Raw genomic sequence first — 22688 nt, forward strand, 5'->3', positions numbered from 1 at the left:
CTGGGAGGAAAGGCTGGGAGAGATGGGATTGTTCAGCCTGGAGAGGAGAAGCTCTGGGGTGAGCAAACTGTGGCCTTGCAGGGCCTGAAGGAGCTACAGGAAACATGGAGAGAGACTGTTTTCAAGGGATGGAGGGACAGGACACAGGGAATGGCTTCCCACTGCCAGGGGGCAGGGATGGTTGGGGTCTTGGGAAGGAATTGTTCCCTGGCAGGGTGGGCAGGCCCTGGCACAGGGTGCCCAGAGAAGCTGTGGCTGCCCCTGGATCCCTGGCAGTGTCCAAGGCCAGGTTGGACATTGGGGCTTGGAGCAGCCTGGGACAGTGGGAGGTGTCCCTGCCCATGGCTGGGGTGGCACTGGATGGATTTAAGGTCCTTCCAACCCAAACCATCACATGATTCCATGATGTTTTCTTGGCTGAAGGCAGTGGTGAATGGCAGGGTGTCCCACTGGTCTCTGGTGACAATGTGACCTGGTGGTGTCTCTGGGGACCAGGGCAGAAGATGCACCCTGGAGCACTCTTGATTTGCAGTGACAATCAGCCATCCCCTGGCAGAACCCAGTGATGCTGTTGATCCATGATGATCCCTGGTGATCCAAGCTGTGGTGGCCTCTGGAAGTCCTGATCCTGGTGTGCAGCACAGGAATGAGGTTTTGGGGACACATAGCAGCAGATCCAGGATCTCCCCTGTGGAGAAAGCTCTGCCCACCTTTCCACTAGTCACGTCAGTCTGGGAATTAAATTTCCGAGAGGAAAATAAGCCAAAATTTCCATTCCTGTTCAATACCTCTCCAGTGGCCTTGATTCACCTGACTTCTTTTCCTTTTTTGCCTCAGCTCTTTTAATCCTGCTCATTAAGTAGTTCATTAGTTGCACTGATCCCTCAGTTAATCTGGAATCAGGAAAAGATAATTGAATTTAACTTCCCAGCACAATCCACCTTGAGATGGATAAGATTCCATGCTAACAACGGGGTTTGCTTCTATTAATTTTAAGAATTCTTTTAATTAGACTGAGAATATTCTTCCATTGACATGAACTAAAATATTGCTCATCCCAGGGGAATATTTTTCAAATACTGCAAATAAATGTGGTGGTAGAAAACAGAACTGTGTTGGATAAGGAGGGGTTTTGCTTGGTTTGAAGGCAACTTGGGAAGATAAAGTGGAATATTTTGGATTTTTCATCCCTATATTGCTGAGAAAAAGGTTGTATTTACAGTTTTGCTGTAAAGATAAATAGGAGAAGAAAAGAATTCCTCCAAAACCATTGCTTCCAGCAGTAAAACATTTTCGGAATGCAATAAACTTTGGTCTGGGGACTTCATATTGCTCAAAATATTTCCATTGCAGGCAGGTAACAACAGATAAGGGGTTTCTGATGAGTTACTGTGTGGATAAATGAGAGAATTTTCATTTATGAGCAGCTTTAACCGTGTGTTAGTCGCTAAGGGGTGACCCAGATTATTTGGGGGAGAAGGCAGGAGGGGAGCAGCTCAGGATCCTGCAGCTTGGATTTTGTGGGCTTGTGTGGAATTGTTTCACTAAGGATGACTGTTAAAAGTCCCTCACAAGCTGAATATTTGCAACAAAATTCAGCTTTCGCAGCAGCTGGCTGTTCAAATCCCTCATGGAAGCTTCAGAAATCTCATTTAGGATATTTAGTGGGTTGTCCTGTAAAATCAGTGGAGTTGCACAGAATAGAACATGAAATGTTGTGTCATCCCTTCTGCTGTGGGAAGGACAAAACCCAAAGCCTGAAGCAGTCCAAATACAGACTTGGGTTGTTTTTGTTGTCTCCTATCTCCAATAACAATTGCATTTTCTTTTTATCCCAGAGCCTTGGAATGGTTTGAGTTGGAAGGGACCTTAAAGCCCATCAAGTGCCACCCCTGCCATGGACAGGGACACTTTCCACTGTCCCAGGCTGCTCCAAGCCCTGTCCAACCTGGCCTTGAATGTTCTATGTTGGAAAGGAGATGGAGGAGAGAGCAGAAAGCCTCCTAAATCTTTTGTGAATTAATACAAGTTTCAATTCCCACTCCCAATGTCCTTTCCCCTTCCACAGTCTTTTTACAGGCATATCCTCCTGGATGGGCTTCCATTTGTGTGTAGCGCTCAGGGAATGGCCATCCTAAATTTTTGGGTTTGCTCCATCTGCACATGGTGGTTTTTATGGGAAAACTACAGTGTGGGAACTTCTCAGCTTCCTGTAGCTCACTGTTCTGAAAGAAAAAGTCTTAGGAAGGACTTTTCCACTTGGGTTACTTATTTTTAGGAAAAAAGCCCTCCTGGAAGGCAGCAGTGGGGATGGGTGTTTGATTTCTAATTTCTCAGCATGCAGATGGGTAAAATATTTCCTAAACCTGAAAGAGGAACATTTTTGAAATTAAAGGAGTGCAGTGGGAAGGATGGTAGATATATTTTTGGGCAAATAATACATTTATTTTTGGGGAAATATCTCCTGGCTGCCATTCATCCAAATGCCCTGGACAGGTGTGGATGAGTCAATCCCTTACGTCAGAGATCAGCTTGAGGATGGAAAGGCAGCAGGAATATCACCCTCAAAGGGAACCTTCCTCTTCCCTGTGAGGAGATAAATCCCAAAGAAAAAATGCCCGGAGCAGAGTAAATGCACCACTGGTTTGGTACCACTGGGCCATTCTAGCAGTGGCTGTGGAGAGCAATATTAATAAATCAGCATTTGCAGCAGGAAGGAACGAGCTCAGATCGGGTTTATATTTGCAGTTATGCTTTTGTTCAAGTGGTGTTTACAAAGAAATGGAATTCTCTCGTGGGGCTTGCACATCCCAGCTCATCTGTGCTGCTGTGGGAGAAGTGCCACCTCTTGTCCCACGTTCTGCCAGGGGCAGGGACAGTGACAGCAGCACCGGGGACAGCTCCTTCCTCCCACAGCGGCGGACAAGGGATTGAGCGCCAGGACACAGGGAATGGCTTCCCACTGCAGCTTCCCACTGCCAGAGGGCAGGGAGAGATGGGAGATTGGGAAGGAAGATCCTGTGAGGCCCTGGCACAGGGTGCCCAGAGAAGCTGTGGCTGCCCCTGGATCCCTGGCAGTGTCCAAGGCCAGGCTGGACACTGGGGCTTGGAGCAGCCTGGGACAATGGAAGGTGTCCCTGCCCATGGCTGGGGTGGAAAAGGATAAGCTTTAATTCCCTTCCAACCCAAACCATTCTGGGAATCTCTGTTACAACTGATGATAAATGCAATATTTGTGCCCTTCACATGAAAATGGGATCATTCCAAGGGAAGTCTGGAGACGCCTTTATTAGAAAGTGTCCTTTATTAGAAAGCGTTTGAATAGGGGAATGGGAAATGGGAGGACATCTCTATTTATATTATTCACTATTTTCTTTGGTCATTAAATGCACTGTAACTCCATCTCCAGCCCTCTCAAGCGGCGCCATAAAATTAATTGGTTACCTCTGGAAAGAGGCAGAGCTCAGGCACTGAGGGTTTGACAGCTGGGATCACAAACACAGTGGGAATGCAAAACAATCCTGCTTTACCTCCCCGAGCAGGCTCTGGGAGTGTGAGATCCATCAGGGGTGTCAGGGATACCAGCAGCCCCAGGAGAGGCTGAGGGAGCTGGAAAAGGAGCTCAGCCTGGAGCAAAGGAGGCTCAGGGGGACCTTGTGGCTCTGCACAACTCCTGCCAGGAGGGGACAGCTGGGGGGTCAGGCTGTGCTCCAGGGAACAGGGACAGGACAAGGGGAAACGGCCTCAGGCTGGGCCAGGGGAGGCTCAGCTTGGACAGCAGCAGGAATTTCTGCATGGAAAGGGTGCTCAGGCCTTGGCAGGGGCTGCCCAGGGAGCTTTGCAGTCCCTATGCCTGCAGGTGTTCAAAGCCATGTGGATGTGGCACTTGGGGACAGCGGTGGCTTGGCAATGTTGGCTCAGCTTGATGATCTTGATGACCTTGGAAGGCTTTTCCAATCTTCCTGATTCGATGAGGAGCACAGCACCTCTGTGCTGGTCTGATGAGAATGATCCACACCTTTCCCTCCAGGCAGTCCTGGAGGATCTCACACTGAACCCATTAAAAAGAATCCAGCCTTGATGCAACAGTGCAGTTTCCAGAGGTAAACCGCTTGGGAATTGTGTGCTGGCTGGCTCTGAAGTGGAATGTTGATGTCATTATGAAATCCAACCACTCCATGACCTGATGGGATCCAGCGTGTTCCCCTTCCCAGGAGCACCATGGAAGCAGGAAGCAGCTCTGCTGGGAAAAAGGGAAAAACCCTCTTGTTGACTGCACAAGAGATAGCAGGAAACTATTCCTGAGTGGTTTGCTTTTCTTTTAAAAAAGATGTAATCCTCTGTGTTCCTTCTGGCACAGGGGTGATCCCCCTGTGCTCACATTAACTGATTAATTAGAGGAACCCCAGATACACCACTTGTCACAATTACACTGAGAAGCTTAAAACATGCAAACCTCCCCAAATTAATTGCAAAACCATTGCATATATGAGCAGCCCAAATTAATCATTAACCTAATCATTCCTATTTCGACATTATTTCTTTGTTAAAAGTAAGCCATTTGAATTGGATGATGAGGTGCCAGTGCCACTCAGGAATCGTGCGTTCCCCAAGCTGATGGGAAGGAAGGGAGCTTATGCAAGGAGCAGGACAGATGCTGCTCCAAATGCCTCCACAGTGAACATTTTATTCTGATAAATTCTTCACTTATTTCCAGATGGCTTTGGAGTTTCTACAGCAGTTCCTGTGTGCTGTCATTTCCCCGTTGGATATTGTTGTTCCCTAATTCCTGTGAGCCCCAAAAGTGATGCTCACCCTGCTGGGCAAGACTCAGCCTCCGGTTCCAGGTGTCCCAACCCTCTTCTGGCAGCAAAGAAATACGAGCAAGGGGTGCATGAGAGATCCCTGGATTAGCACCAAATCCTGAGGATGGGAATAACTGGATTTTTCCAGCAGAAAAGAGGGCTTTCACCTCAGAAACCTAGAAAATATTATTGGAGGCATAGTGAGAACAAACATATTTAATAGAATTGCCAGGTGTCTCGTTTTTAGGAGCCTGCTTTTCCCATAAAACAAGTTTATTTTTTTTTAAAGAAAGCGCTGCAGAAGGAAGAATGCTATGGTATTTTCTGCCCTACAGGAGAATAATTCGGAGGAATAAAGAAACCTCCATAACATGTTGATCCCCATTGAAAATATACTTGATTTCCAAGCAGGAACTGTGCAGTGCTGCCCAAAATGGGAGCTGCTTTTCCTCTGCCTTTGCTGTTGGATAAGAGACCCCAAACCCATAATATTTTCAACCTGGATTGATCTTCTCCAGACTAAAACATCATGAGGGCAAAATAACCAGGTGGGAAGGCTGAGAATTGGGGTTGTTCAGCCTGGAGAAGCTTTTGGGTTGAATAGTTGCAGCCTTCCAGTGCCTGAAGGAGCTGACAGAAAAGGTGGAGAGAGACTTTGGACAAGGGATGGAGGGACCGGAAAAGAGAGGATGGCTTCAAACTGACAGAGAGTAGGTTTGGATTGGATTTTGGGAAGGAATTGCTCCCTGGCAGGGTGGGCAGGCCCTGGCACAGGGTGCCCAGAGAAGCTGTGGCTGCCCCTGGATCCCTGGCAGTGTCCAAGGCCAGGCTGGACATTGGGGCTTGGAGCAGCCTGGGACAGTGGGAGGTGTCCCTGCCATGGCTGGAGTGGAACAAGGTGATTTTTAAGGTTTCTTCCAACCCAAACCATTGTGGGATTCTCTGATTTCCCCTCTTCATCAGAGGTGTGGAATTTGAGGCATGACCGAAATGTGGTTCCTCCTTTCCTGCCCTGTGCCCAGCATGTCCTCTGCATCCCTGTGCCCCAGCCCTTACCCCATCCCCTGCACCACCCCTCTCCTCCCCAGCCTTGCCTGCCCTGCTGCTCCTGGCTGCACTCCTTGCCCTCTGGAGCTCATGAGAAATGAGTCAATTAAGTGGGTAGTTATTTCCTGCCCGGTGGCATATGTATGCTGAATGGATGAACTGTCTCCCCGAGCAAATTCCTTACATCCCTGATAATTGGAGAGGGATATCCACTCTCCTAACACATTTTCAGATGGCTTGGTATGATCTTTACTGTCAGGTGTTGACTCATTTTTAGAGAAAATCAGCCCAAATCTGCAGCATGTCACAATGTTGTTTGAGGTGGAAGAGCAGGAATCTCACAGACTTTATTAGGAGTTGAAGGGTTAAATAGGGCTTTAAAACATCCATTGTCCTGTCCTGGAGAATACCTGGATTGGTTTGGGCACCAAGCATGTTAAACAGGTGCTTTTGTAATCCCCAGCCTTACGCTTTGCTCATGGAGGAGAAAAGGGAATATCCCTGGAAAACAGTTTGTCTGTCAGCTGCTCCCATTTACAGGGTGAAAGAAATCAGGATTTCATTGAATGCCTGAATTGCTGACATCTCTGTGGGGTTGGCTATCAAAATTTCAGCACCATTAATCTGAACACTGATCTTTTTGTCATGGAAAAGGGATTTTCCAGGCTGGTTTGGCATTTCCCAGAGCCCATGGCTCCAGCAGTCCCTCACACTCCCATCAGCTGCAGCACAAACAGGACACACATCGTTTTGGGGTGGTTTAAGGTGATCTTTTCTTGATCTGGTTGGGTTTGGTGACTTTTTTCTCTTGCACTGCCTTCACATCATCTCCACTCCTAATTAGAAACAGAGGTTGCTAATTAAATATTTCCCCAGTGTTTAATTAAATATTTGTCCGGCGCCTGTCAGCAAAGTGTGAACCTGCTCCGAGCTAACAGGGTTTGTTCTCTCTCAGTGGGACAGCGCTTTCATCTCCGCAGGAAACCTCGGGATGTTGGAAGCTCGTGCTCTGTGTGTGCCTGGCAAACAGCCTGTGCTGTGCACATCCATCCAGAGGAGCTGGGTGGGAGCAGCCCGATGTTATCCCTGGGCTGGGATCAGTCAGCCCTGCTGGCAGGGAGCCACGGGGGAGCCTGGACCCCTTCTGTGGGGGTGGCACAGCGACAGCATCCATATGAGAGCTCCCACTCCTGGGAAAACATCCTTCAGCTTCAACTGAGGCATGAACAGGGAAAAGCAAGAGGGAAGGTGAAGCCTGCTGATCACTCAGTGTTGTCTCTGAAGGAATCCTCATTTCCATCTTTGGGATTATAGAATCCCATAATGGTTTGGGTTGGAAGGACCTTAAATCCCACCCAGTGCCACCCCTGCCATGGCAGGGACACCTTCCACTATGCCAGGCTGCTCCAAGCCCCAGTGTCCAACCTGGCCTTGGACACTGCCAGGGATCCAGGGGCAGCCACAGCTTCTCTGGGCACCCTGTGCCAGGGCCTGCCCACCCTGCCAGGGAGCAATTCCTTCCCAAGATCCCATCCATCCCTGCCCTCTGGCAGTGGGAAGCCATTCCCTGTGTCCTGTCCCTCCGTCCCTTGTCCCAAGTCCCTCTCCAGCTCTCCTGGGGCTCCTTTAGGCCCTGGAAGGGCTCTGAGCTCTCCCTGGAGCTTCTCCTCTCCAGGCTGAACAATCCCAGCTCTCCCAGCCTTTCCTCCCAGCAGAGCTGCTCCATCCCTCTGCTCATGCTGGTGCCTCCCCTGCACTCTCCAGCAGCTCCAGGTCCCTCCTGTGCTGGGGCAGCTCTGCAGGTCTCTGGGGTCTCACCTGAGCACAGGGGCAGAATCCCCCCTGCCCTGCTGCCTATGCTGCTCTTGATGGATTCCCTGCAGTTCCCTCCTGTGCTGCTGCAGGACAGTTCTCAGGAGCTCTGGGATTGGGGTTGATTGGGTTTCTTGGAGGAAACATGGAGTTACAAATCCAGGCATTTCTCCCCCAAGATGCTAAGCCAGGGCTGAATAGTCTGGATTTTCCCCAAGCCTCCAACCCCTTTTTAATCTTTCAATCTCCTCTGTATTTACTGCTTTGCTGCTTCAAGTTGCCTTTCCAGATTTTTCCTGTTTTAGGAGAATTACTGAGTTTTAGCCACTGCTTTGCAACCAGATGGCTTTTTTTATGATTAATTCCAGTAATTTTGCTGTTGTTCCTCCTCACTGCTCTATTGCTGCCACATGACACTCTTCTGGTGTTATTAAGTTTTGCAGAAAGAAGAGTGGGGAGGAAATCCACAACTTAAGGAGTTGAAAATAAACAACAAAAAAGAAAGACCCAGTAAAATTAAAAACAGTAGAACATAATATTTTCTTTTTCATTAAAATCCCATTTTTTTAAGTATTGCAGAAAAGGCTCCTTCTTCTCTTTTTACTCTGTGACTTCATGTGTGAAGCTCTGACATACAAAATAATTTTGTTATTTTCCCCTTTCTAATGAGAAGGGGTGATTGATTACAGAGGGGCTAGGACTTTGAAAGCAGTGCTGCTGGTGGAAGTGTTTGGAAAGAGGGTTGGGATTTACAACGTGATTTCTCTCCACTGGTTTGCCTGGGGTGGCCTTTCTGGGGAGTCCCAGGAAGTCCTTGGCTCCCTGGTTTTGCCCAGCATCACTGGGGCAGGAATGAAAAGGTCTTTGCTTGGCCAAGGGAACTCTTCCTTAGACCTTTTCTCCTGCATCTTTGAATGAAGTCCCTGACCATTCCAGTGTTACTGCAAATCTTTACAGGTTGTAACTCAGGAAAAACAAAAAGAAATCTGATTACTGGACATTTTCAATCAGCTCAAGGGTGTAGTGACAGCAAGATGTGGCTTCCCATCTTGCTGAAGGGTTGTCCAAATGCTCCTGGAGCTCTGGCAGCCTCAGGCTGTACCCATTCCCTGGGGAGCCTGGGCAGTGTCAGCACCCTCTGGGGGAAGAACCTTTCCCTGATCTCCAGCCTGACCTGCCCTGGCCCAGCTCCAGCTGTTCCCTGGTCCTGTCCCTGTCACAGAGAGCAGAGATTGGAGGAGCTGCAGATCCCAGTGAGTCTCCTCTCAGTCTCCTCTGTTCCAGGGAGTTTGGTAAGAACTCTTTTGGTGCTCCAAGGTTTTTTGTGTCTGGAATAAGCAGAGATAGGTTATCCTGACGAGGCTCCTTCAGCAGCCCTGGTGCAGGAGGAGCACCTCAGGCAGTGCCCAGGGGATGAGCACCTGCAGCCCATCCACACGAGGTGCTGGGACTTAAATCCTGGCTCCGTGATTGCCCAGAGAAGCTGTGGCTGCCCCTGGATCCCTGGCAGTGTCCAAGGCCAGGTTGGACATTTGGGCTTGGAGCAGCCTGGGACAGTGGAAGGTGTCCCATGTTGGAATATTGGAACAAGATAGCCTTTTAAGGTTCTGTTTAACCCAAACCCTTCTGAGATTCCATGATCAGTTTGGCTCTGAAGGATTCCCAATATCAGACTCTGTGTCATTACTCCTTCACTCCCTGTGAATTCCAGTGCCAAACCAAAAACCTGGTGCATTTTTGGGCAGCACGTGGCAGCTTTTACCGAGGAATGTGGTAGCTTTTAGCAGATCTCTTCCTGTGCGTATCCAAGCTTGGAAAAGTGCTGGCAGGAGGACTTTGCATGATTGTGTTTTAGTTGGGAGCAGCTTTCCGAGCAGTGATTACTCACAAAGAGATGAAGGATGATCCCTTGGACTGGCTATCAGCCTCCTAAGCTCCTCTCCTGGCTCTCACTGTGGTTGCCTTTGGCAAAGCCCCTCCTTCCTGGGCTGTTTTGATAAAATGAGATAATTTGTCAGTGTTTGTACAGCACTTCAGGGACTTCCATTTTCATGCTTCGGCAGCTGACTGAGGTGACTTCAGTCAAAAGTGGGATTATCTGAGGAGTATTAAACGAAATTTGTCTCATTAAGCCCAGCCTTTCTCTTGTTTTCCCAAAAACGATACTGGCAACTGCAGCTTTATCTCATCACCAGTACAGGGAAATAATTGCTTTGGAAATTATACTTTTCCTCCTTTTCATGCCATTTCGTCGTGATTTCTGGGAGAAATGCTTCTTTTTCTCCACATAATGCCTTTCCCTGGTTCTACATGGAGCAGTCACTGCTGTTTGAGTCCACAACCCTTCCCCAGCTGTTTCTGTCCTGGGGATTCCTCCTCCCTTCCCACCAATGCAGATGAAATTGTGTTTTTTCAGATGTACAAGAGCCTGTCCCTGTTTTCTGAAGCTGCCTGCTGTGATTTGGGCAGACTTTGGGAGGTATCCCAGAGAGGAAACCTCGGACTGAAGATGCCAAGTCCTTCTGATAAAGCTCGAGTGCATTTTAAATAATTCAGCTCCAGGGTTTGAGATGACAAATGAATTTTTTATTGGCAATGAGGGTCCCATTGCCTAAAATCTTCCTTAAAAAATGATGGTGATGGAGCTAAGTGGGAAAAGGGTGATTTTCCATAAATGGGGCAAAGAGGATCTTTAAAGTTTGGTGGGAGTCTTTTTGTGGGATTGTTTTTGGTCTTTTTTTTTTTTTAACTGTTTTCATTTTGAATCCATTAACTGTTTTCCAGAGGCAGAACCCAATATTTTGGGTTTGAAACATTTTTAAAGCCTCTGCCTTAATTTTATTCCCAGTTGCTGCTACTTTGAAACGCTTGTGGCCCTACATAAAGGCTCCTGGGGGTGATGAAAGGGATTATCTGCAGAAATGTGGTTTTTGTGTTGGTAATTACACTGTCATCAGAGCCTTTTCACGCTTGAGCAGATGTGAATTCAAGGTACATGTCCAGAACTCGTTGCTTTTCCACTCATGCTCCGGGGAGGTTGTTATTATTTCGGGTACGTCAGCGATCATCTGAAACCCTTCTGTCACCAGAACCTACAATAAACCCACCCAATTGTGGGGCTGCAGAGTCTGGGGTGAAGGTATGGCCTTAACCCTAGGCTGGTTCCCTGGGCAGCATCCCACAGGAGTATTTAAGGCATGCTGGGCTTTCCAGAAGGGCTGTGGGGTGTTAAATCAGATATTAGGAAATATTTCTTCATGGAAAGCATGGTCAGGCTGCCCAGGGAGGTGGTGGAGTCCCCAGCCCTGGAATTGTTCAAAATCCATGTGCATGTGGCACCTGGAGACATGGATTAGAGGTGGCTTTGGCAGTGCTGGTTGGACTCTGATCTCGGAGAGCTTTTTTATCCTAAAGGACTCTGTGACTCCATGGAGTGGTGAGGGCATTGCTCCAATCTGAGCATCCACCTGTATCCATTTCAAATGCCTGAAGAAAATCCTGGGACCATTTTGGCTCCTTAAAGCCATCCTGCAATGTGATTTTATTACAGAGTGAATTTGTACAGTTTGATCACAAATAATTCCCAGGAAGGGAGGATGGGGTAGGTAAGAAATCTTTATTAAAAATCCAGAGGAGTGAGATGATTTTCAACTCCTGGTTTTCAATTCCCTGGGCCTTCACTAAGTGCCTGGATCGCAGCATAAAAATTTATTGGATTTAGCACTGTTATAATGACAACATGATTTGTGCTTCCTCCTAAATGGAAGCACCAATTTATTCAGTGGGATAAGGGGAAAACCAAACAAACCAGGAAGAAAATAACAGATTAAAGGGTGAAAATCATCTTTCTGTGTATATCAACCTCCAATAGATGGACTTATAATGTTCCATGGATTGTTTTGTGCAACTTCCACAGGATCAGCTGGGGCTGCTGTTGGTTCAGTGGCTGAAAAAGCTGGGAAGCTCCAAGGAAGAAGTGAAGGGGGAAGAGCAAATGAACACAATTATTTTTTGACTTAACACAGAATTCATCCTTGAAATCCCTGTATTAATGTTGGATTGCAAAGGAAGGAGTAACACAACCACCCCTCTGAAGCAGCAAGGAACCCCTCACCTTCATCCTTCCATCAAATTTTTGATGCCATCCCCAGAGATGGCTCTTTACACAGAGGTGGACTTTTGTTGCTTTCCTTTGAAACCTGTGCTGAATCTTCCATTTGGGGAATTTTGGGGGATCCATTGCTCCCACAGGAAATGGTGCAACCACAGCTGCTGCCTTGCACTCAGGTATTTTACACCTTGGGTGGCCTGTTACCAAGAAATGTTGAAGCAGCCTCCTCTGAGCTGTTTTCCAAATCTGTAAGTTGTAGGATTTTCCATGTGTAAATACTTCTAACCCACATAATTGCCACAAATCTTAAAAACTCATTTTTTTCTCTGTCCTGCAAGTTGCTGGGTTCGTAGCAGTAGAGAAAATTGCCTCAGAATCATCCTTGGTCCCTGGTGTGGTCTGTGTCAAATGCCAAATTAGTGGAGAAACCTAATTATCCCTCTGCTCTAATTACATCAGCACAGCTTCACATGTCCTCAGGAGCCAGCATCCCAAAGCCCATCTCTGGGGCAAGTCTGGCAGCTTCTCCAGGCTTTTGACACTCCCACTGGGGATGTTCATTCCAGGAGATCTTTCACCACACGCAGCTGGAGGTGGGAGGACAAACTGTCCAGCCTTAGAAAAAAATAAACACATTAAAAAATCAGCTTTTTCTTTATGCCAGCAGAGCAGGTTGGGATGTCCATGTCTGACAGAGCCAGGAGTGACCATGAGAGCTTGGGTGAGATGATTTCCAAGGTCCCCTCATCCCAAACCATTCTGGGATTCTCTTATTAAACTCATCTAAAACTGTCATCAGTGTCAAACCTTTTACAAACAAACCCCCATCATCAGTCTAGGTTTCTGTGTTAAATATATTTTCATTAATATGATGGTTTCCCAAGCTCCTGCAGGATTTTCCTTTCTACTGCTGTAAATCCAAAGCACCCCTGAGTTTGTTCAGCCAATGCCAGGTGAAAATCTCATCTGGTTTGATGGGGAGAAGGAATGCACCAGGCATGGAAATGAATTAATGAATGAATTAATTTCTGGGATGGAGAGGAGAAGGTGTCAGGTGAGGTTGCCAGGATCTGGATGAATTATCCAGCACTCAGTGATCCATCAGCATTCCCTGAACTGCTCTGCAGAATTAACAGCAGCTCCAGATAAAAGTGGCTGTTTGAAATGAAGACAAATCTGGGATAAGTATGCAAATAAGTTGCAGCAGCTGGCGAGACCTTTGTGGGGGCACTGGAATGATGCTCCGAAATTCCTGCACATCTGGAGGAGGACATTTGGCAGATGGTGTTGCTTAAGGCTTGGGAACAATTCCTGGCTAAAACAGTGGTTATTTTATTGAATTCCCAGCTGAACCGAGCACGGAACAGACTGTGGGATCGGCAGAGCGTGCTAAATGAGCAAAGGTTTGGGAAGAAGAGGGAATGCTGCATCCAGCCAGGCTGGGAAGGGGACAGTGCATCCACACAGGGAGCACAGGGAGTTTGGCCTTGGAGCCACAGCACTTGGTTAAATTCCAGAGCAAAGCCAGCCCATGGCTCAGGCAGGTGTCACCTTTGGAATTCAATAATTAGATTTATTAAAAATGCAGGTTTTTATGGTCAGTCATTGGTGCTGCTCCTGGGAATAAGATGGTGAGGAATTTCTGTAGCCAAAGGAAAAATGGAGCTGTGAAACTTCTTTTATCTCCTGCACTCCTGCAAAGGCCTTCCATGTCTAAAGTAATCCATGGAATCATGGAATATCTTGAGCTGGCAGGGACCCACAAAGATCATGGAGTCCAGCTCTGGGCCCTGCAATCCCACCCTGTGCATCCCTGGGAATAGTATCCAGACTTAATTCCTCTGGATCTGATTAACCAGGAGCATGGGAAACCAAGGGGATGAACTAGTTTTTAGTTTTTAAGTGCATATTTTGTCACTATTTCAACATCCCTGTTCCTGGAAAATAGCATTTCAGGGCTCTCCAGCTTTTTAGTGCCAGTAACAATAAAATAGCATTCCTCATGCAGTACGAGAGATTCCTCACCATTCATTGGGACAGCAGGACGTGCCAGTGGAACTTTTAATTTCCTTTGTTATTACCAAACTTCATCTGTCATTTGCTGGGTTTGGCTTTTCCAGGGATTTGGTAAGAATTTTAGGGACTGGATGTAATTTTTTAGCTGAGCACCATGTGAAATTCCCTGTTTTAATTGATTAAAGACATTTGAATATTCATCACCCTTTTATGATTTAATTACAAATAATGGCCCAGCTTTGTAGCTCCCAGTTAAATGTGAGGTTAAAGGCATGAATTCTAAAATTAGGCAAAATAATATTTTATTATTCTTGGGAAAGAATAGCTGCACCTGATTCAAGGATAATATTTATAACTGAACTAAATATTTATAACTTAACCAGGAGTGGATTGGAATATAAAAATGAGATAAATGTTGAAATTAGGAGTATGTCGCTGTTGAGCAGCTAGCAGAGTAATGAATGCATCAGTTCTCAGTGGCAAGAAGGAATGACCTTTATTGTTTTGATGTCATCACATATATGGAGTTCTCAAAAGTCACCCAGATTGGTCAGTCAGAAGCCTTCCCCCAGGCCTGATTGGCCAGGCCTGCACTGTCCAAGTTCTGGGACACTGTTCCAATAACATCCAAACTTTATCTTTATTTATAAAACACAAGAAAATTTCTCATGGGAAAAGCCTGTGCTAGCCACAGGAGTACACTCATTTATGGTAAAATTGCTGCTCCATTTTAGGTTGTCCCTCTTTTCTCCCCGTGGCAGAGCTTTTCCCTTTATTTTCCTTCCTTTTTTTTTGGCAAACACAGGTGGTTTGCACCTTGTGGGGTTGGAGTACAAAGTGTCCTCCCTGAGTGCCTTATCAGGCAGGCTCATCCCTGCTTCCCCTGTCCTTCATTCCTGTCTCATATCCCAGACTGCATTTCGGGTCAGGATTTTGATTTGTCAGAGAAGAAAGCAAGGAACCTGTGAATCCTTTTAATCCTTTTAACCGTGGGAAGATATGTACCTTTTAGGGCAGGAGTGGGATAACCCAGGAACAAGTTTTTCCTGTTATCTCCTCAAGAAGCTGGGTGTGAACAGTGGATCCTTTCTCCTGTTATCTCTTCCTTGGGATGCAGCATCCATGGACAGGCACCCTCTGAGCTGCTGTTTACAGCTTTACAGCTCCTGGGAAGTGCATTTTAATTCCAACTCAGGCAAAAGCAGAGGAAATCATAACTCCAATGCCATTTCTTCTCCCTTTTGGGAGTTGGGAATGGGAGCTGCTGGAAATCCTGCTTCCCCTGGCCAGCTCTAAATGAGATTTTCCCCCTCCAGCCCTGATTTTTTGATAAAAACTTGTGGCTAGCACAGGTTTTTCCCATGAGAAGTTTTCTTGTGTTTTGTAAATAAAGATAAAGTTTGGATGTTGTTGGAACAGTGTCCCAGAACTTGGACAGTGCAGGCCTGGCCAATCAGGCCTGGGGGAAGGCTTCTGACTGACCAATCTGGGTGACTTTTGAGAACTCTATAAATGTGATGAAATCAAAACAATAAAGGTCATTCCTTCTTGCCACTGAGAACTGATGCATTCATTACTCTGCTAGCTGCTCAACAGCGACAAAAACTGATGTCAGTTCTCCTCAGACATTGCTGGGAACAGCCAATTTCACTGCAATCCCTGCACACGAGCTGCTCTGCTGGATTTTTTTTGGGAAGAGGCTGGGCCAGGAGTTTCCCACCCTGATGTGTCCCTGTCCCTGCCAGGCTGTGCTGCCCATCCCATTCCAACTTCCCTTTCCCCTCACCCTCCCCAGGAGTTCAAGCGTCACTCCAGCTCCACGTGGAGCTCTCCTTCAGGGATGAAGTGGCCTTTATCCTGGATAGGATTAAATTGCAGTGCATCCAAAGGAACTGAACTCCCAGGGATGGGGCAGTGCTCAAGATGTCCCTTGGCTCAGCCCCTGGATGAGCACCCTGCTCTGTGCAGGCTTTGCAGAGAGCTCCTCATCTCATTTGTGATGTCCTGGTCTGGCACAAGTTTCTCTGTCAAAGAGATTTTCTCTCTAGGCCTGGCTGCCTGGAGTTCTTCCCTCTCTTCTCAATCCATTAATGAAGCTCTGCACTTTGACCTGTGATATTCAGGTGGCAGATGGAAGCAGCAGGAAGATGGGAAAGCCCTTAGAATGCTTGGAGGAAGACCCTTGGAGCCAGCCTTAGGGACAGAGGATTGTGCCATGGCTATTTTGCTGTATCAGGAGTGTGAAATCTGAGGATCAGGGGGTGCAATCCCAGCTGGGATCACAGCAGAGCTTGAGCAGTTAGAGAAGAGTAAAACACCTGTTTATAAATCAGCTAGACATGGAAATATTTCATGGGTTTTTTTCTCACTGGGGTAGTAAAATTCGTTTTCTTGGATTTGGAATGGCAAAAAAACTGACCCTAAGCCACTGCTTCGGGGTAGTTTTGATACAGAGGAGCTGAGAAAGGAGCTCAGCCTGGAGCAAAGGAGGCTCAGGGGGACCTTGTGGCTCTGCACAACTCCTGTCAGGAGGGGACAGCCAGGGGGTCAGGCTGTGCTCCAGGGAACAGGGACAGGACAAGGGGAAACAGCCTCAGGCTGGGCCAGGGGAGGCTCAGCTTGGACATGAGCAGGAATTTCTCCATGGAAAGGGTGCTCAGGCCTTGGCAGGGGCTGCCCAGGGAGCTTTGCAGTCCCCATGCCTGCAGGTATTCAGAAGACAAGTGGATGTGGCACTTGGGGACAGTGGTGGCCTGGCAGTCCTGGGTCAGTTGTTGCTGACCTTGGAAGGCTTTTCCAGCCCCAGCAGTTCCTTGGATTCTGTGCTGGTTGTGGGTGAGCTCTGATCCCCTGCCCAGCTCCTGGGTTGAACACAGCCCCATGCATGGATCAGTCCAGCCTTTCCCCTTTTCCCAAGGTGAGCTCCCTCAGGGAAGCAGCTCAGCAGCAGGAGCTGTTTGTCAGTGCAGGATGACGTGGGGATGAGCTGATCTGCCAAGTGAGGTGACTCAAACAAACCTCATCCCTTCTGTGCTGTCCTTTGCCTTGGGACGTTGTTTGCATTCTGAATTCCACTGGGCTGAGGGGTGTGGGAGAGAAATGGGATATGTGAATCCACAAAAGAGGAGCTCTGGCCAGAGCTGCCAGGCATTGATGAGCAGTGAAGGGGCAGGAATTCCATGGGAAGCTGCAGCCTGCTGGGAATGCTCAGAAGCACATCTGTTCTGTGGTTGTCTCCTTACGGGAATAGGAACGGGTTGTTTCCCCTCCGGATGCTCTTTATCGACAAACAGCAATAAATAAGGATTGCTTCTCCCAGGAAGCAAACTCGAGGAGGAGCTCTAGCATGAAAATGTGTTAGTGCTGTTGTTGTTGTAGTAATTACTAATGCAGCTCAGTCTGGGTGGGGCAGGATCCCTGTTTCTTCCATGGTTTTGGGATGAAGTGCCTTTCCCTGTGGGTGGAATTTGGAGGGACCAACAGCAAAGTCAGGGGATCTTTGTGCATTTACCATGAGTGCCAGGGTGAGGATTCCTGAAGGAGATCAATAGAATGAAGGGTGGGCAGGCCCTGGCACAGGGTGCCCAGAGAAGCTGTGGTGCCCCTGGATCCCTGGCAGTGTCCAAGGCCAGGTTGGACATTGGGGCTTGGAGCAGCCTGGGACAGTGGAAGGTGTCCCTGCCCATGGCAGGGGTGGCACTGGGTGGGATTTAAGGTCCTTCCAACCCAAACCATTCTGGGAATTCTGTGGTTCTGTGAATGTTGCATTGACCAAATTCCTACAACCCCCTGAAGTTCAGTAGTAACAAGCAGCAAATGGAACTGGCTGAGACTCCCCATCCTAAAACTCATCCTGGAATAATGGGAGCACGCTGCCTTGCAGTGTTTCTTGTGTTTTCAAACAGCTTTAGAAATGCTTTGACAATATTTGCACTGAATTGGAGTCTTAAATGATTTGGACCGTGAGACAAATTTAATTTCGGTTGGTTTTTTTCCCTCCCAAGTTGCTTTATCCTAACAAGTTCTAGCAGTGCATGAAGGGTTTTTCATTTACATGATGCTTTTCTGTTTCATCAAGTGCTTTGCTTGCACTCTGATGGTGCCTGCAGCAATCCTGAAATGTGCTAATAATGGTGTTTTATCTGAGTAATGAAAAGCAGATAAACAAAGGGACTTGTGCAGGACACAGATCCAGGCAGCAGCAAAGGGCTCCATGTGGCACTGGTGCCTTTTGTTGTCCTGGAAGATTTGGGACCACCAGAACAGGCTTTATGTTCCTATAAGCGTGTGCTGGTTTGGAAACAAAATCCCTGTATGTCCCTGGGGCTTTTTAGTTTGTATCTGCCCCAAAATTAAACTCGAAGTTAATTAATTAAACACCCTGCTCAACTCCAGTTCATTAGCAGAAGAATGGTTTGATACTCAGTGCAGTGTGGTGGTTAAAGAGCTGATTGTTATGTGTGCAAAAAACTCCATATGTGGGTTCCCAGAAGAAAATCTGGCATTGTAATGAATTCAGGAGAAATCCTTTTCCCTGCCTGAAGTGAATGGCATGGGTGGGCTCTTGTGACTCAGGCAGATGTTTTCTGCAGGAATATACAGCACCTCTCCTGCAGAGTTCCCCCAAAACAGACATCTCTTTTATTTGGTGATATTTCCAGGGGATCAATGGGGCTGCTGCAGCTCTTGCTTTTGTGCTCTCTGTAGCCAAAGCTTCTTTGTGGAGTCCAAAGTTCAGGGGAAAGTGGATTTAGAAATGGAGATTGGAATGCAAAATTTACCTTTTGGCTCATGGAAAATGCAATGAAAAGAGTTTTGTTATAAATGCTCCCCAAAGGGGAGTGCTGGGAATGTTCACCTGGAGAGGAGAAGCTCCAGGGAGAGCTCAGAGCCCCTGGCAAAGGCTGAAGGAGCTCCAGGAGATCTGGAGGGGGAGTGGGGACAAGTTATGGAGTGACAGGACAGGGGTGAGTGATGGCTTATGTACAGGATGTGACCCCTGGGAACACACTGCTCCTTGTGACTTCATTTTTATTTTTCATTCCAAAAATACAGAGAATCAAAGTGTCATTTAGGCTGAAAAATCCTAAAGATCACAGAGTCCAGTCATTCCCCAGCACTGCCAAGGCCACCACTGCCCCATGTCCCCAAGTGCCACATCCACACAGCTTTGAAATCCCTCCAGGAATGGAAATCCACCACTTCCCTGGGCAGCTGTGCCATGGCTGGACAGCCCTTTCCGTGTGAAATTTTCCTTAATACCCAACCAAAACCTCCCCTGGCACAACTGGGACTGTTTCTCCTTGTCCTTTCCCTTGTTCCCTGGGAGAAGATGGTGAGCACAGCCCAATCTCCGGGCAACACATCCACATGCCTTAGAAAGTTTCCTCAAAACTCCTTGAGGTTCATCATTCACCAGAGGGATTTTGAGTTTTCCTCCCATTTCTGGGTGATGTTTGTTTGTGCAGTTGCTCATTTTCCCGTCCTGCAGTGTGATGCCTCTGACAGCAACACCCAAACGCCAGGGAGGTGACAGCAGCTCTGGGATTACTGCTGTTCCTGCTTTCTGTCCACATTCCAGCATTCCCTTGGAGAGCAGCAGCTTGCTGAGCACACAAATGGCTGTCATCATTGTTAATGATGGAGCTGCTCTGTAATTACAGATGCCTTTGACTCCAAGAACACTGGGAATGTTGGTGTTGGTGCTGGTCAGGCTCTCTGGATGAGCAGCCGATTCATCCTGGAGGGGATGGGCAGAAAAAAGGGAACAAATCATGGGGCTGTCCTGTCACTGCATCAATGGAGTCACCAGTGGAACTCAGGGAGTGTCACCAACGCTGCAGGACAAGGACTGTTTTGTGCACAGCTGCTTTTTTTCCTCCTCCCACGATGGGCTTTTCATATCCTGGGAAATCTCCAGGGGATGGACCCAAGTGGGGCTTTCCAGGACCTGAGGGAGCTAAAGATGGAGAGGGACCATTTCCACAGCTTGGAGTGCCAGGACACAGGGAATGGCTTCAAACAGAAGGAGATTTAGGTTTAGATGGGATCTTGGGAAAGAATTGTTCCCTGGGAGGGTGGGGAGGCTCTGGGGTGCATTCCCCAGAGAAGCTGTGGCTGTCCCTGGATCCCTGGCAGTGTCCAAGGGCAGGTTGGAGCAGCCTGGGATAGTGGAAGGTGTGCCTGCCTGTGTTGGAAGGCTGGAATGAGCTGAGCTTTAAGATCCATCCCAAAGCATTCCATGACTCTATGAAAAATTACTCTATTTTTACAAGCCTGCAGCTGCACTGCCTCAGTTTCCCCTGGTTTTCCACACTTGGAAAATGTATTTCTAGGAATGTGTATTTCCAGACTAAAGCCATTCTCCTTTTTGGGATTTCCACAGGCTCTAAAGAATATTTCGGCTGTTTTCTGGCACTCCCCAAATCATCTCATCTCCTCTTCACCTGTTAGTAGAAGGCTGGGCTGATTCATTGCTTTTGAGCATTGTTTAGTTATACCCCCATTATCAAAAAAATAAAAAGAGCTATTTGGGATCCTTGGGTATTTGGGAGGGGTGGAGGCAGGCTCTGAGCCTGCTTGGCTGTGATTCCTTGGGAAAAGGGACCAAAAATAGAACTTACATTTCAAACAGCTCCAGGCAGTTGTGCTAATTTTAAAGATTTTAAAATATCCATCAGTTCATGGAGTTAAATGCCTTTTTTTTGGGCCTCGCGTATGGACAGGCACAGCGGCAGTTTTGAGGAATGTGCTGATGCTTAGTCCAAATAAAGATGGGAAAATGATTGGAATTTGTGGAGAAAAAAGAAAGAGCCACTGTGTGGTGTGAAACCTTCTTTATTCCAGAGCTGTCCCTAAATGAACCCCCTGCATCACACACCTGGGAACTTCCTGAATTAAGACTTCGATTTTAGTGCAGATTCAGGTGAATTTCTGGGAAGGGAAAAGGGCTGTTGCTGAAATCCTGGAAGTGCTACCGAGTCACCCAGCTCCAGCAATAAATCCCTGCCATTGCATTCTCTTACCCATCTGCATCAGCCACAGTTTGTTTGTATTCCTGATTATTCCATCATCCTGGGTTGAAAAGTGATTGCTGTTTGACAGGCTGATGCTGCCAAGGGAGGGAAGGTTATTCCCAGCACATTCCAAACCAGAATATGCAGGACTTCAAGGCACTGTTATGACCTTTACAATGCAGTGTTACAGTAATATCCTGATTTTAACTGCCTGTTGTCCATGGAAAATGTGGCTCTAAGTTTCCCCAATATTGTGATTATTTCGGAGTTTTCCAGCAGTGCTCTGGAGTTGGTGCAAGGAGCATCCCCTACCCCTGGGATCCATGCTCAGCCCACAAATGAGTCCCACAGGTAATTGCTTCATTAAATCACTGCCAGTGTTGCTCGTTCTGCCAAAAGGCAAAATGCTCCTTCCTTTTAATAAGGGCTCATTATTATATTGGGGTGTTTATGAAAATGCAAAGGAGAGAGAGAAAGCGTTAAAAGCAATTACTGGGAACATTTTTGTTGCTATAACGACGAGAGGCAGCTCTTGATGAGCCATCAGATCCTCAATGTTGTTAAAAAGTTTCGTTGCCACGACAACAGAATGCAGTTTTTATTTCCAGGGACTGATACTTTTGCTTTTTTCCCTTGTTTTTGGAGCAGCAGCCTGCATTGGGTTTTTGGAGTGTGAACTATTTAACACACATGAGTAGGAAATGGGAAGTAGAGTACATAGGGATGGATCCTGTGCTTTCCCTTGTGTGCTAAATTTGGCTTTTAATAACTCCTGGGAACAGGGAAACTTCTGGGAGTCTTGGAGGGGAAAGGCTTTGATCCCTAGAGATATTCTTTAAAATGCCAGGGCTGGATGGGATCTTGGGAAGGAATTGTTCCCTGGCAGGGTGGGCAGGCCCTGGCACAGGGTGCCCAGAGAAGCTGTGGCTGCCCCTGGATCCCTGGCAGTGTCCAAGGCCAGGCTGAGCTGCTGCAATAAAGGCAAGGATTTAGTGGAAAGAGGTGAAAACAGCAGGAATTGCCCTTTTCCCTGCCCCAGTGATGGTCTGCAAGGCAGCATCTGGATTAGAAACCCGAATCCTGAAGTGTCCTTGCTGCTGCTCCTGATTTGTCCCAAGTTCTATAGAGCCCCATCCCTGCTCCCCTGCCAGGAGCAGGATTTTGCCGAAGCAAACCTCCTGTGGCACAGCCCAGAAGCCACTGAAGAGATTTTTTGGGATGTGTGTGAATGAGGGAAGGATGAGAGGAGCTTCACGGGGTCCTGGCCTGCTCTGAGTCAGCAGGGAGCACTCTGGGAGAGATCCCAAGGAAGACAAGGAGCAGCATGGTAATTCCATATCAGAGATCCTGCAGGGCACAGATAACAGGCTTGGAGTTGTTCCCGAGTGATTCCAGCAGCACAGAAACATCACTGAGCTCCAGAGCCTGAGGAGTATCCATCCCTATCTCCTGCTCCACTGTGATGATCTGCCATGTGCTCAGGGAGCAGAGATGGACACAGGAGCAGCTCTCTAACCCCCTTCCCAGCCTCTCCTGCGGCACTGGAGCATGGAATCTGGGAAATGAACCCAGTTTGGAAATGAATCTCTCTAATTGCAACGCTGCAGTTTGAGAACGCTCTGCTCATTAGCTCAGTGGCTGTGATTAGTGCTTATTACCTGCACTTAATTGCCCCAACCTTCTCTCTCTTTACTCCTTTTTCCATCTGATTTCCTGAGAATTAAGAAGTTTGTTTTGTTTTATTAAAGCACTGAGGAGAATAGAGAGATGAGAGAGGACAAGCACATCTGAGTTGCCCAAAACCAAACCAAAATTTCTCCTGAAATTCAACTGGCAAAGTCCACCTTTCCCAAAATTCAACACTGTGGAGCAAGAAGCAGA

At 47.5% G+C, this 22688-nt stretch overlaps 1 protein-coding gene across 3 annotated transcripts in view; it reads left to right on the top strand.

The window, feature by feature from the left end:
- Positions 1-22688, top strand: part of PRKG1 (protein kinase cGMP-dependent 1) — a 295495-nt gene that overhangs the window by 153259 nt on the left and 119548 nt on the right. The gene's annotated exons all lie outside the window — the stretch shown is intronic.

The sequence above is a fragment of the Lichenostomus cassidix genome, chromosome 6 (genome assembly GCF_008360975.1).
Source record: "Lichenostomus cassidix isolate B80296 chromosome 6, HeHo_3.0, whole genome shotgun sequence".
Classification (NCBI taxonomy): Eukaryota; Metazoa; Chordata; class Aves; order Passeriformes; family Meliphagidae; genus Lichenostomus; species Lichenostomus cassidix.